This window comes from Leuresthes tenuis, unplaced genomic scaffold (genome assembly GCF_036924035.1).
Source record: "Leuresthes tenuis unplaced genomic scaffold, fLeuTen1.0.hap1 SCAF_18, whole genome shotgun sequence".
Taxonomy (NCBI): domain Eukaryota; kingdom Metazoa; phylum Chordata; class Actinopteri; order Atheriniformes; family Atherinopsidae; genus Leuresthes; species Leuresthes tenuis.
This window is the reverse complement of record NW_027325372.1, coordinates 26,629,760-26,641,840: the sequence shown is the minus strand read 5'-3', so window position 1 is coordinate 26,641,840 and position 12,081 is coordinate 26,629,760.

The window sequence follows — 12,081 nt, the reverse complement described above, 5'->3', positions numbered from 1 at the left end:
TCACAAAAGGGTTCAGTTCATATGCGCAAAAATACTGTCAGTCATGTATGGTTTGTGCCACACATAATGTAGGAAAGGCATTACACACATCGCAAGTTGCACACCCTCCACCAGAGAAACCTTTTGAACATTTGATGATGGATTTTGTTGAACTCACACCAGCTGAAGGAAAGAAATATGCACTAGTAATAGTGGACGTGTTTAGTAAATGGGTTGAAGTTTTCCCTGCAAAACATGCAAACAGTAATGCAGTGACTAAAGCACTGCTAAACAGAAATCATTCCTAGATGGGGCATTCCAGAGAAGATCAGCAGTGATAATGGCACACATTTTGTAAACACTGCATTGACTGAGGTTGGTAAAATCCTGGGAATAACCTTGCGCACACATTGTGCTTATCATCCACAGAGTGGAGGTGCTGTGGAAAGAGAAAATGGTACATTAAAGTCCAAGTTAGCCAAATGTTGTGAAGAAACAGGACAAAAGCATTACCTATTGTGCTTACCCCTAATGTTGTCTTAGTGTCGAAACCTTTCCACTGTTCTATCTCAAGTTTCACAGACAGTAAAAGCAGCCCTTCCAGCCACAGAAAACACACCACTCCAACCAGATGACAGGTGGTGAAGGAACTTCGCAGGAAACATTGGAAGTCCAAACGTTGGCAAGGCCCGTTCCAGGTGCTACTGGTCACTCACACAGCTGTTAAAGTTGCAGAGAGAGCAACGTGGATTCATGCCAGTCACTGTAAGAAGGTACCAGAACCAGTAGATGACTTCCACCCTGACATACATCAGCCTAACCAACACGCCCGGAAGGACAAAGATAAGAGTCAGCAGTAAAAGCTGTACTCCACCGGTGTGTTAAGTGCTAGTAACCTCTGACACCGAAGATTGAAACATCCTTACTGAGACCTGCGATGAAGATGATCATACACATGCTGTGAACCATGGAAGAAACTGTTTGTTGTTTGTATTTTCTTATTTGTAACCAGCATGTGCACATTGTATCTTGATTTCACAGGAAGCAATAATACAGGGCTGCTGTATTTTTCCCTGTGTGAAAGGCCTCATTGTATGTATCTCACCAAATGATTCAAATGACTCAAAGAACTTTTTTGCTTTCAAAATTTTTCCTCTAGTGACGCTGACTTAGAGAGGCATGAAGATAATCATATTTAATTGTTCATGTTTTGATTGTTTATCATTGGACCCTTTATCACTATGATGCCTGCATTTTAAACTCACGTTGTGTGCAAATGCAGGCTGATGTTTTACAGATAAAGTTATTATTTTCCTTGTTTCTTTTGGGTTGATTAATATAATGGTATTATTATAATCAAAAGGGAGGAATGTAATGGAAAATAATTCTTATATGCATTGTATTGAGTGTTACTGTGTATAACCTGCAAATGACTGAGCTGCAAGGTACCACCCTGCCCTGTTTTCTTAAATTCCTCTTTACAATGGTGGGCTTGTTATTATGAGATAGCTGCACTTTAGGGGGGACAGGGTTAGGCTGGTATTTACGAGTGTGTCTGGGTAACCTCAACTAATGGTTGGGGAGGAAAGTTAGAAGAACAATCAACTATACCCAAAAACAGATGACGTGATGAGTGGGCAATATAACTGTGTTTTTGCTTCAGTGGTCAGAGCAACTCTGTATTCTGTACTGTGTTGTTCTCTCTTGCAAGATATTATTATTAAAGCCTCTTATCTCCTCAAAAGAAAATAACTGACTCCCCAAGTGCAAGTGTCAGGACAAATGATCAAACTTCTCCAAGCTTCAGTCTGCAGAGAGGTACAAGACAGGGTTGCCCACTTTCGCCCTCACTTTTTGCTATTTTCATCGAACCTTTAGCAGCTGCTATCAGACAAGATAGAAATATTAAAGGCATCCAACCCCAAAATATTGAGCATAAAATAAGTCTTTATGCTGATGATGTATTACTTTTCCTTCAGAACTCACAGACGTCTCTCACTCACACGATCACACTCATAAATAAATTCTCAGCACTTTCTGACTACTCTATCAATTGGTCTAAGACCACAGTTCTGCCCATTAACTATAGGGACCAGAATATACCTGCGATCACTTTACAGTCAGGAAATATTAGATATTTAGGCATAAACATTTCCTCCAGGCTCTCAGAGCTAACAAAGCTAAATTATGTGCAATTATTAAAGACAGTAGAGGACGATCTCTCTCGTTTGAAGTCCTTACCTATATCACTTATGGGGAGAGTTACAACCATTAAAATGATGATACTACCAAAAGTTAACTATTTGTTCTCAATGATCCCCATAAAACCATCTGCTACTTGGTTTAAGTCACTAGGTTCATGCATCTCCAAATTTCTGTGGAAAAACAAACCACCACGTATTAGTTTAAAAACCCTACAGAAGACCAAGGACAGTGGTGGATTAGATTTACCTAATTTTCAGCACTATTCCTTAGCCAATAGGTTACAGTATATATCAAAATGGTTTAAACCTAGCCCAATAGATGAACCATGGATAAATATAGAACAAGCATTGTGTGATAATCTGGAAATCTCTGACCTGCCACTTATTAGTCAAAACGTAAAAAATCACAAATGTTTCAAGAGCATTAACATCAGCACCTCTCTGACAGCCTGGTGGGAATTTCTTAAAATAACAAAGTCTTCACTTGTCCCGTGTAAGCTTACACCCATCTGGAACAATCCTGACATCCTGCAAAACAAAAAAATGCTAAACTTTACTCTCTGGAAGATCAAAGGAATCAAACATCTGGAACATATAATCCAAAATGGACATTTTATTTAATTTGATGAGCTCATATCACAACATGAGATAGGCAGCAATAAATTCCTAGAATATCAACAACTTAAGTCTATAATAACAAAGAAATATATCCTCCACCAACCAGACTTACAACTCCTGATTAGGGTAGTAGAATTTCTAAGCATCTGCACCCCAAAACTACTATCAAAAATATATAAATTATTGTCTAAGATAGATGACACAATGTCTCTACCGTCCTCAAAATGGGAGGCGTATTTATCCATCAGTTCTAGTCATAGCTTCTGGCCACATATATGTTTGAACACCTTCAGAATGACTCGAAATCCTAATTTACAGCTCATACAATACAAAATTCTTCATAGAACACACTATACAGGACAAAGGATGTTCAGGATAGGTCTAACACACTCAAACATCTGCTCACATTGCACAGATAACACACCTGATGATTATGCACACGCTTTGTGGTTTTGTGCGCCTGTCCAGAGGTTCTGGCTTGAAGTCTGTGCGGACCTATCAACATGACTAAAGTGTAGCATTCCTGCATGCCCCACACTGTGCATACTGGGTGACTTAGACAACATCAATGTGGAATTTAGCTTAGCACACATGATCCTCACAGTGTTATGTATAGCAAAGAAAACTATTCTCATGAACTGGAAAGCGAAGAACAATCTGTGTATTAACCAGTTTAGAAATTTTCTTTTAGATTATATTAGCATGGAAACAATGTCTGCTTCCTCAAAACATCAATTGGCTGAATTTAATTCTCTCTGGTCCCTTCTGATTAGCTTGATCACATAGTGGTGGTGGTAGGTTGCTGTCCCGTCGCTCTGGGCGGTTGGGTGTGTGCTGGGGGGGGCTGTGTGGCTTCGGGCGTCTGGTGGTCTCTCGGGTCGTGGGGAAATACAGCAGCCCTGTATTATTGCTTCCTGTGAAATCAAGATACAATGTGCACATGCTGGTTACAAATAAGAAAATACAAACAACAAACAGTTTCTTCCATGGTTCACAGCATGTGTATGATCATCTTCATCGCTGGTCTCAGTAAGGATGTTTCAATCTTCGGTGTCAGAGGTTACTAGCACTTAACACACCGGTGGAGTACAGCTTTTACTGCTGACTCTTATCTTTGTCCTTCCGGGCGTGTTGGTTAGGCTGATGTATGTCAGGGTGGAAGTCATCTACTGGTTCTGGTACCTTCTTACAGTGACTGGCATGAATCCAGGTTGCTCTCTCTGCAACTTTAACAGCTGTGTGAGTGACCAGTAGCACCTGGAACGGGCCTTGCCAACGTTTGGACTTCCAATGTTTCCTGCGAAGTTCCTTCACCACCTGTCATCTGGTTGGAGTGGTGTGTTTTCTGTGGCTGGAAGGGCTGCTTTTACTGTCTGTGAAACTTGAGATAGAACAGTGGAAAGGTTTCGACAGTAAGACAACATAGCATCATCACAAACAGTTGTGGAAGGGAGGGGTCTGGTTACAGGTCCCAATCCCAGGTTAGGAGGTCTGCCAAATAAAGTTTCAAATGGGCTGAGATTCACTTGAGCTCTGATTCTCATTCTCATGTAGGTAAGCACAATAGGTAATGCTTTTGTCCATGGCAGACCTGTTTCTTCACAACATTTGGCTAACTTGGACTTTAATGTACCATTTTCTCTTTCCACAGCACCTCCACTCTGTGGATGATAAGCACAATGTGTGCGCAAGCTTATTCCCAGGAATTTACCAACCTCAGTCAATGCAGTGTTTACAAAATGTGTGCCATTATCACTGCTGATCTTCTCTGGAATGCCCCATCTAGGAATGATTTCTGTTTAGCAGTGCTTTAGTCACTGCATTACTGTTTGCATGTTTTGCAGGGAAAACTTCAACACATTTACTAAACACGTCCACTATTACTAGTGCATATTTCTTTCCTTCAGCTGGTGTGAGTTCAACAAAATCCATCATCAAATGTTCAAAAGGTTTCTCTGGTGGAGGGTGTGCAACTTGCGATGTGTGTAATGCCTTTCCTACATTATGTGTGGCACAAACCATACATGACTGACAGTATTTTTGCGCATATGAACTGAACCCTTTTGTGAACCACTGAGCAGTGAGTGCATTCAGCATCCCCCCTTTTGACACATGGTCCAACCCATGTGTCAATTTTGAAAAATGAGGAAAAAAATGTTTAGGTAGACAGGGTTTACCATCAGGTCCCATCCAAACACCATCCGTATGAGTTGCACCCACAGAGGACCAAATGCGTCCAGAGGACCAAATTTCATCTGCAGAGGCAAAAGTTTGCAAAGCATGGAGATCTGTGAGGGAGTCTTCTGCCTGCAAAGAGAGGGAAGCGAAAACAGGAAAAAAATTAGCTGCTTGCTTAGCTGCAGCATCAGCTCTGGCATTGCCACAAGCAACAGGATCGTCTGAGTTAGTGTGAGCCGCACACTTACAGACCGAGATTGCTGTAGGCAAAAGGATCGCATCAAGAAGATCAGAAACCTGCTTGGAGTTCAGAATAGTTTTACCATCTGATTTAAGGAAATGCCTGTGTTTCCACAGCGCACCAAAGTCATGAACAACACCAAAAGCATATCTGGAATCTGTGTAAATAGTGACAGACTTACCAGCTGCCAACTTACAAGCTTCAGTAAGTGCAATAAGCTCAGTAGTTTGAGCAGAGAAATGTTTAGGAAGAGAACCAGACAACAAAGTGTCATGTGAAGAACATACTGCAAACCAAACACAGTTAGTACCTGTGGCTGGATCACGCAAAGCTGATCCATCTACAAAAAGAATCATGTCAGAGTTTGGAAGAGGAGTCTCTAAAAGATCAGGTCGGGGTGTACAAACTTGTTCCAAAACAGCTTCATGAGCGTCATGAGGCTCCCCATCCTCAGGAGTCGGAAGCAAAGTAGCAGGATTCAGAACAGTACAACGTTTAACAGTGACATTTGGCATATCAAGGAGCACAGAGGTGTATCTGATCCAACAAGCAGTTGAAAGATGTGAAGTTTTCTGCTCGAGAAGAATAATGGCAACAGCATGAGGAACCAAAACAGTCAAATTAGCGTAGCCCACAATATCTTGGGAGGCCAGGACAGCTTTCTCTGCAGCTGCAACAGCACGAAGACAACCAGGCAGGCCTGCAGCCACAGAGTCCAGTTTTGCTGAGAAATGAGCCACTGGCCTTTGCCTGCCCCATGTTCCTGCATAAGAACAGATGTCATACAACCATGCTTCTCATCAACTGCCTGTATGAAAGGTTTATGAGGATCTGGAATGCCAAGTGTTGGTGCTGTTTGAAGAGCCAGCTTAAGCTGACTAAAGGCTGATTCAGCCTCAGGAGTACATGGAACACGATCAGCTGACTAGAGCTGCATGTCATAACTGCAGCTGCCTTTACCATGGATAAGAGCACCTAAGAGAGCTTCGAGAAAAGAGTAGTTAGGAATAAAGTTCCTGCAGTAAGATGTTATACCTAAGAATGACATAAGCTGTTTTTTAGTAACCGGTTTAGGAATGATCTGAACTGCAGCAACACGTTTAGGAGAAAGTGAGCGCCCATCCTTAGAAATCACATGACCCAAAAAGGTGACTTCGTCCTGTACAAATTGTAACTTAGAAAGGCTGGCTTTATGGCCATAAGAAGGAAGATGTTTCAACAGATTCACTGTCTTTTTCACACTGTTGTTTAGATGGACCACATAAAAGGATGTCATCCACATACTGCAAAAGAGCAGAGCCTGTGGTTGATTGAAGTTAATCCAGACTAGCTTTGAGGGCAGCATTGTAAATAGTGGGACTTTCACAGTACCCCTGGCATAACCGGGTAAAAGTCCAAGATCTCCCTTCAAACTAAAAAGCAAACCAAAATGGGCTATCAGGGTGCACTGGCGACAAGTCAACCACTGAGAAAAACTGTGCATCTGATGTAATTTGAGACAAAATAGTGTGTGGGTTGGGCACAGTAGGAGCATGTGGCTGAACTGCAGCATTCACCGCTTGGAGGTCCTGTACAAAACGCCATTCATCTGGCTGGCCAGCATCTTTAATCTTTTTAACAGGAAACAATGGAGTAAGCACAGGTGAATTTTCAAAAGGAACAATAACGCCTGTTTTCTGAAAAGATTGAAAAACAGGTTTAATCCCTTTAATTGCTTCAGGCTTAAAAGGGTATTGTTTTTTACATGGACAAAAGTCTGATTTAGGGGTGACAATTACTGGTTCACAGCCTTTTATCAACCCCACATCATATTTGCTCTTAGCCCAAAGATCATTGGGCACTTCAGCCAACATGGGTATCGAAGACAAATCTGTTTCAGATAAAAAACATGCTTCAAAATGTGATTCTGTGGTAGGAATTAAGTCCACAGTTCTTTGACAATGCATTGTACTCAAAAATGTTTTTTTGTATGCTGACAATCGTTCAGAAAACATCAAATTTGGATCAGCAGGTGAAACAGTCCACTCCATTTCTTTCTGACATGTAGCAACAAACTCTCCCACACCTTGTCACTGCCAGTGTGTACGTTTGGCCAAGGAAATGTGAGGGCGAGTACCACAAACATTAAAAAAATCGAAGTGCTCTGGAGTGAGCGACACAGCCAATAAAGTAGGCGCACATATTTTTTCACTTCTTCTCATAGTCATTGTCAGGCCCCAAAGAAATGTGTGATGTGCAGTGCAAATCAGTAGGTTGCATTAAATCAGAAAGGGGTGAAACTAACGCTTTTGCTTCTTCCACTAGTTGTTGTGAAAAAGGAGAGCTGGGAAGTTTCCACTCATAAGCATATGTAAGTGCCGATGAATCAAACTGCACTGCTGTGAAAACTTTGTCAGGCTGTAACATAACCTTAACACCCTCTGGTGTAGAAGTTAAAATAATGCCTAATTTACACATGAGATCACAGCCCATCAGGTTAATGGGACACAACTCTGATAACAAAAATGAGTGTTTGAAGGAGAGCTCATCGGGAGTGACAACACGCAATGGGCATTGTCATTTTCTCCTTCACAACCTGGCCTGATGCAGACATACAGTAAACGTGGTTTCCACTTAACTTTGGAGGACAATCAAACTCCCCTGACGTCACTACTGATGAACATAAGTTCCTATATTCTGAGAGAAATATCTTTGCTCTAGGACGGAAATAGCATGCAAAACTTTACTACGTGAATCACAGTCGGCAAGCGTTGCTTCACTACACAGAGCAGGAAAAATGTGTGAGTGTGTTTGTGCTATCACCCATTAGTGGAGGCTCCGCTGCCGCGTGACGTCCAGAACCTGCCTCCCACCCTCAGTCAGCCTTTTGCCCAATTTCATCACTTTTTAGCTGTGGACAGTCCTTCTTCCAGTGTCCAGTCTGGCCACAGTAAAAACAAATATTCGGATCATAGCTCTGGCGTGGCCCATTTCGACCTCCTCTCCCACACGTCCACGTCTTCGACTTCGGCCTCGTCCTCTGTTTACACCAACTGCGTAATACATGGTCATGGTTGCCAAATGCAGCTCCTTTTCACACTTGTCCCTTTTGGTTGTCTTACGCGTCTCATCTTGGTTCTGAGCATGGCGAGCATATCGGCGAACGTCAGCCAAACGAGGACCCTCACACCATCCCACGTAAATGTTCTTTACTTCAGTGGCGACATCTATATAATATTGTCTGGGTCCCGTTAAAACATGTATTTTTCCCATCTAATTCCTTGTTTGCTTTAAAACAAGTATTCCCCATTTTCTATCCCTTCAGTAGCCAACCAGTTTGTATGGAGTACACTGGAGCAACTTGACTGATCAGTAAAACACTGCTTTTGTTGTCACCGCAAGGCTTCCCCCGTCGGTTGTTTCACTGAGACACTACTGAGTAACTACAACTCAACACAGTTTATACACATAACATTCATATACATACTAACAAACAAACAAACAATAATTTATCGCAATTTTCTCATCTCTGTTTGAACGTACACCCAGGTAAATATTCCTGTAGTCTTCTCATACCGACTATGGACCCATTCATTGTTTAACTTCACTGTTTTGCAAATCCTAATTGAATATTACACATTGACATTGAACTTTACTGGATAAGCAGGTCTTCATTGCATTCAGCAGCCTATATGTGAGCATCTATGTGTAAGCTGTTCTTCTTTGCATTTATCAGCAGCAAGCAATTCTTCACTGCACATGCATATGTAAATAGTAAAACAATTCCAATGTGTTAGCGAAACCTTCTATATCACAGTGGTTTCTAAGGTCTATTTTAAGTTCTTTGCCATCAGTGAGATGACATTGTTTACAAAGTGTGTCAAATTATCACTGAAGATCTTTTCAGGAATTTCAAATCTAGAAATGAGTTATTTTACGCGTGATTTTGCTACTGAGAGTGCATCTGCTTGTGCACATGGAAATATTTCAGACCATTTGGTAAAAACCTCTGTTGTCACTGAGCAGAATCGTTTCCCTTAACATTAATTTAGTTCAATGAAATCTACACAATAATGAAATAATGAAATCCAAACAAATATGTTGAAAAAGATACACTGGCTTAGGGAATTATCTTCGTTTTGGTCTTAGATTGCCCTGTGGAATGTATTTTGCACATATTTGACCTGCTAGACAAAACTTTATTAATTTATTTATTCTAAAAAAAAAAATTCAATAATTAGTAAAACCATATGCTGTAAAAACCTTGTTCATTATTGCTTCCATCCCTCCTGTTGAGACATGACATGGTCCGTGGCTCAATACTGCAGCATATTTAAACAAATTCTTTGGCAGTATGGTTTTCCTTCCGGTCATTCATACGAGTCTATTGTAGATGGCAATTGAATAACATCTAATAATGCTAAAATATTTGTAGTTTATACATTTAGCTGTGGATGTCAACATACCTGTTTTTCCAATGCTGTGTTAACACATGTACAGTTGAGAAGGCATACTGACTGTCAGTGTAAACGTTAACAACCTTTTTGTTATTTAATTTACAAGCTTCAGTTAAAGCTACCAATTCGACTGCTTGAACAGAGTAATTTTTTGGTAGTGGTTGTTTTAAGAAAACTTCAGTTTCTGTTACTACTGCAAATCCTGTAGCATTTGTGCCATCAGGGTTTTTTGCTTGACCTGTTGAATAAATATAGTTATTTCTGCATTTTCATAACGTATATCAGTTAAGTCTGGCCTGGGTAAAACACTGATGGTTATTTCTGACATGCAATCATGAGGCTTTCCATCTGTGGGGTAGGTAGCAGTGTGGATGGATTAAGTGTAGCACATCTCTCGACAACAAGGTGTGGCTGTGAAAGAAGAACTGTTATGTAGGAGAGATGTCTGGTAAAGATATTTTGTTAAGTAACCATATCACAGCCACTGCATGAGGTACCTTAAGTGTTAATGGGTGAAATAACACCATTATTGTTGATGCCTGCACTGCCAATGGCTTCTGGCCATTGATTCAAAAGTACGATCTCGTCCCTTTTTCCCCCTTTCAGTGGACACTGGCCCCTAATTACCGCAATTCAGCAGGGGGTCTTTCATTAGAAGTACTGGACTCCCCCGTGCACGGTTTCAGCTCCGACCCTGGAAAGCGGAAAAAACGTTGAGATCTGGTTTGAGGACCCAATTGTTGAGAAAAGTCTCTCAATGAGACTCAGAGTTGCTGGAGTCAGTTAATGCAATTGTTTAATCTTGCAGCAAGTTCAAGAATGTGTGTGTGTGTGTGGGTGTATGTGTGCGAACGTGTGTGAGTTTGTGTGTGTGAGAGTTTAAAGAACCTGTTATCCACAGGCAGGTCTTAACTAGTATGGCACAGGTCCAGCCTGTCTCATCTTTTTTGGAAGGTCCAGTGCTCGGCCGTAACCCTTCTGTCTGTTTGGACTCTCACATACATTCGGTTAATCATAGAAAAACGAGAACAAAACTTTTTAGCCCCTTAAATTCATAAAACAGACATGGTGCAGTTATTTCCATTCTAGAAAATAAGAGTAATCACCACCATTCCTATAAATTCTGGATATTCTAACAATCTGAATCTTTTTTAAATGTTCGATGAAGCCCTTTGCTGTTCTGTTTAGAGACTCAGCTGATCATAAACCAAGTTTTGCTCTTGAACCAAGCTTCTAAACTCTTCACCTTTTTCATTTCTCAGTTAGTATTCACTTTAAAACTGATTAAAAGAAAAATTAAATGAATGCCTATCAACAAATGTGGGATCTAAACTCTAGTGCTTTCTCTAAAATAATTTCCTTTCTCAATTCAGAAATGTGTGTGTGTAAGTCACAACACCCGTGACACCAAAACGGCTTTCTTTTCTCTCTTTTCTCTACACTCTGCACTGTGAGCACACACACCAAATCAGAAAGGCTTTTTTCTCTCTTTTCTACATTATGGACTGTGGGGACAGTCCATAATGTGTGCCAGGGCGTTGTCTCACGTATTAGATTATGCTTAAGATACGAATGGGTTTATCAGTCACATCAGAATCCATACATACTGATCCTCCCGTAATAAAATGGTCGGATCTTATCAAACACACTTTGTTTCTTGTGACAAGTCAGCGAAACAGCGTATACACGTCAAGACACTGAATCAAGTTTGCCACAAGAACTCATAAGTTTGGCAGTATTGCTCTGCCGTCAGCAATCATACACCCATTTTATTTTCATGAGACATGTGCAGGCACCTGTTCATCTACTGTTCTATCACTATGAATTAGTTTATCTATTATCAATAAGGATACTTCTACAACTACTATCAAAGTATGTCCGGACTTCTTATGTTGTCAGTTGCTATATATGAATAAGTGGGTTGCTACTGAAAAGCATTAAGCATGTCACACAGCCCAAACATATAACATTTCAGGACACACCACACAGTTAACAACCACAGTGAAGCGTGTCAAAGCCCAAACATGTAACATTCAACAGGACACTTACACAACACATTCAAATCAAACAGTCAGACAACATACAAGAACATATACCCCAGCCGGCATTGCTCCCTGCCTATTTTCCTACAACTCACTATGTGTGCGCACACCTTTATTCACAAACTCTTCAACTTATACTCTTTTACCGAAGCTGCTACAGCTTGATTGGCCAAATACCCTTAGATCCTATTTCGGTGAATTTGACATCTGCCTTGTATGTAAAAGATTAGCGGTTTAGCAGTTTTAATTTAGTTTGAGTGAAGGAATTCATTTTATAGCAAAATCCGAAATCGTGAAGAACTCATGAAAGTAAGCTTATTCTCGGATTCCTGAAACTTTAGATTTGCTCTTTCTTTTACTGCAAAGTACAACGTTGAGCAGCA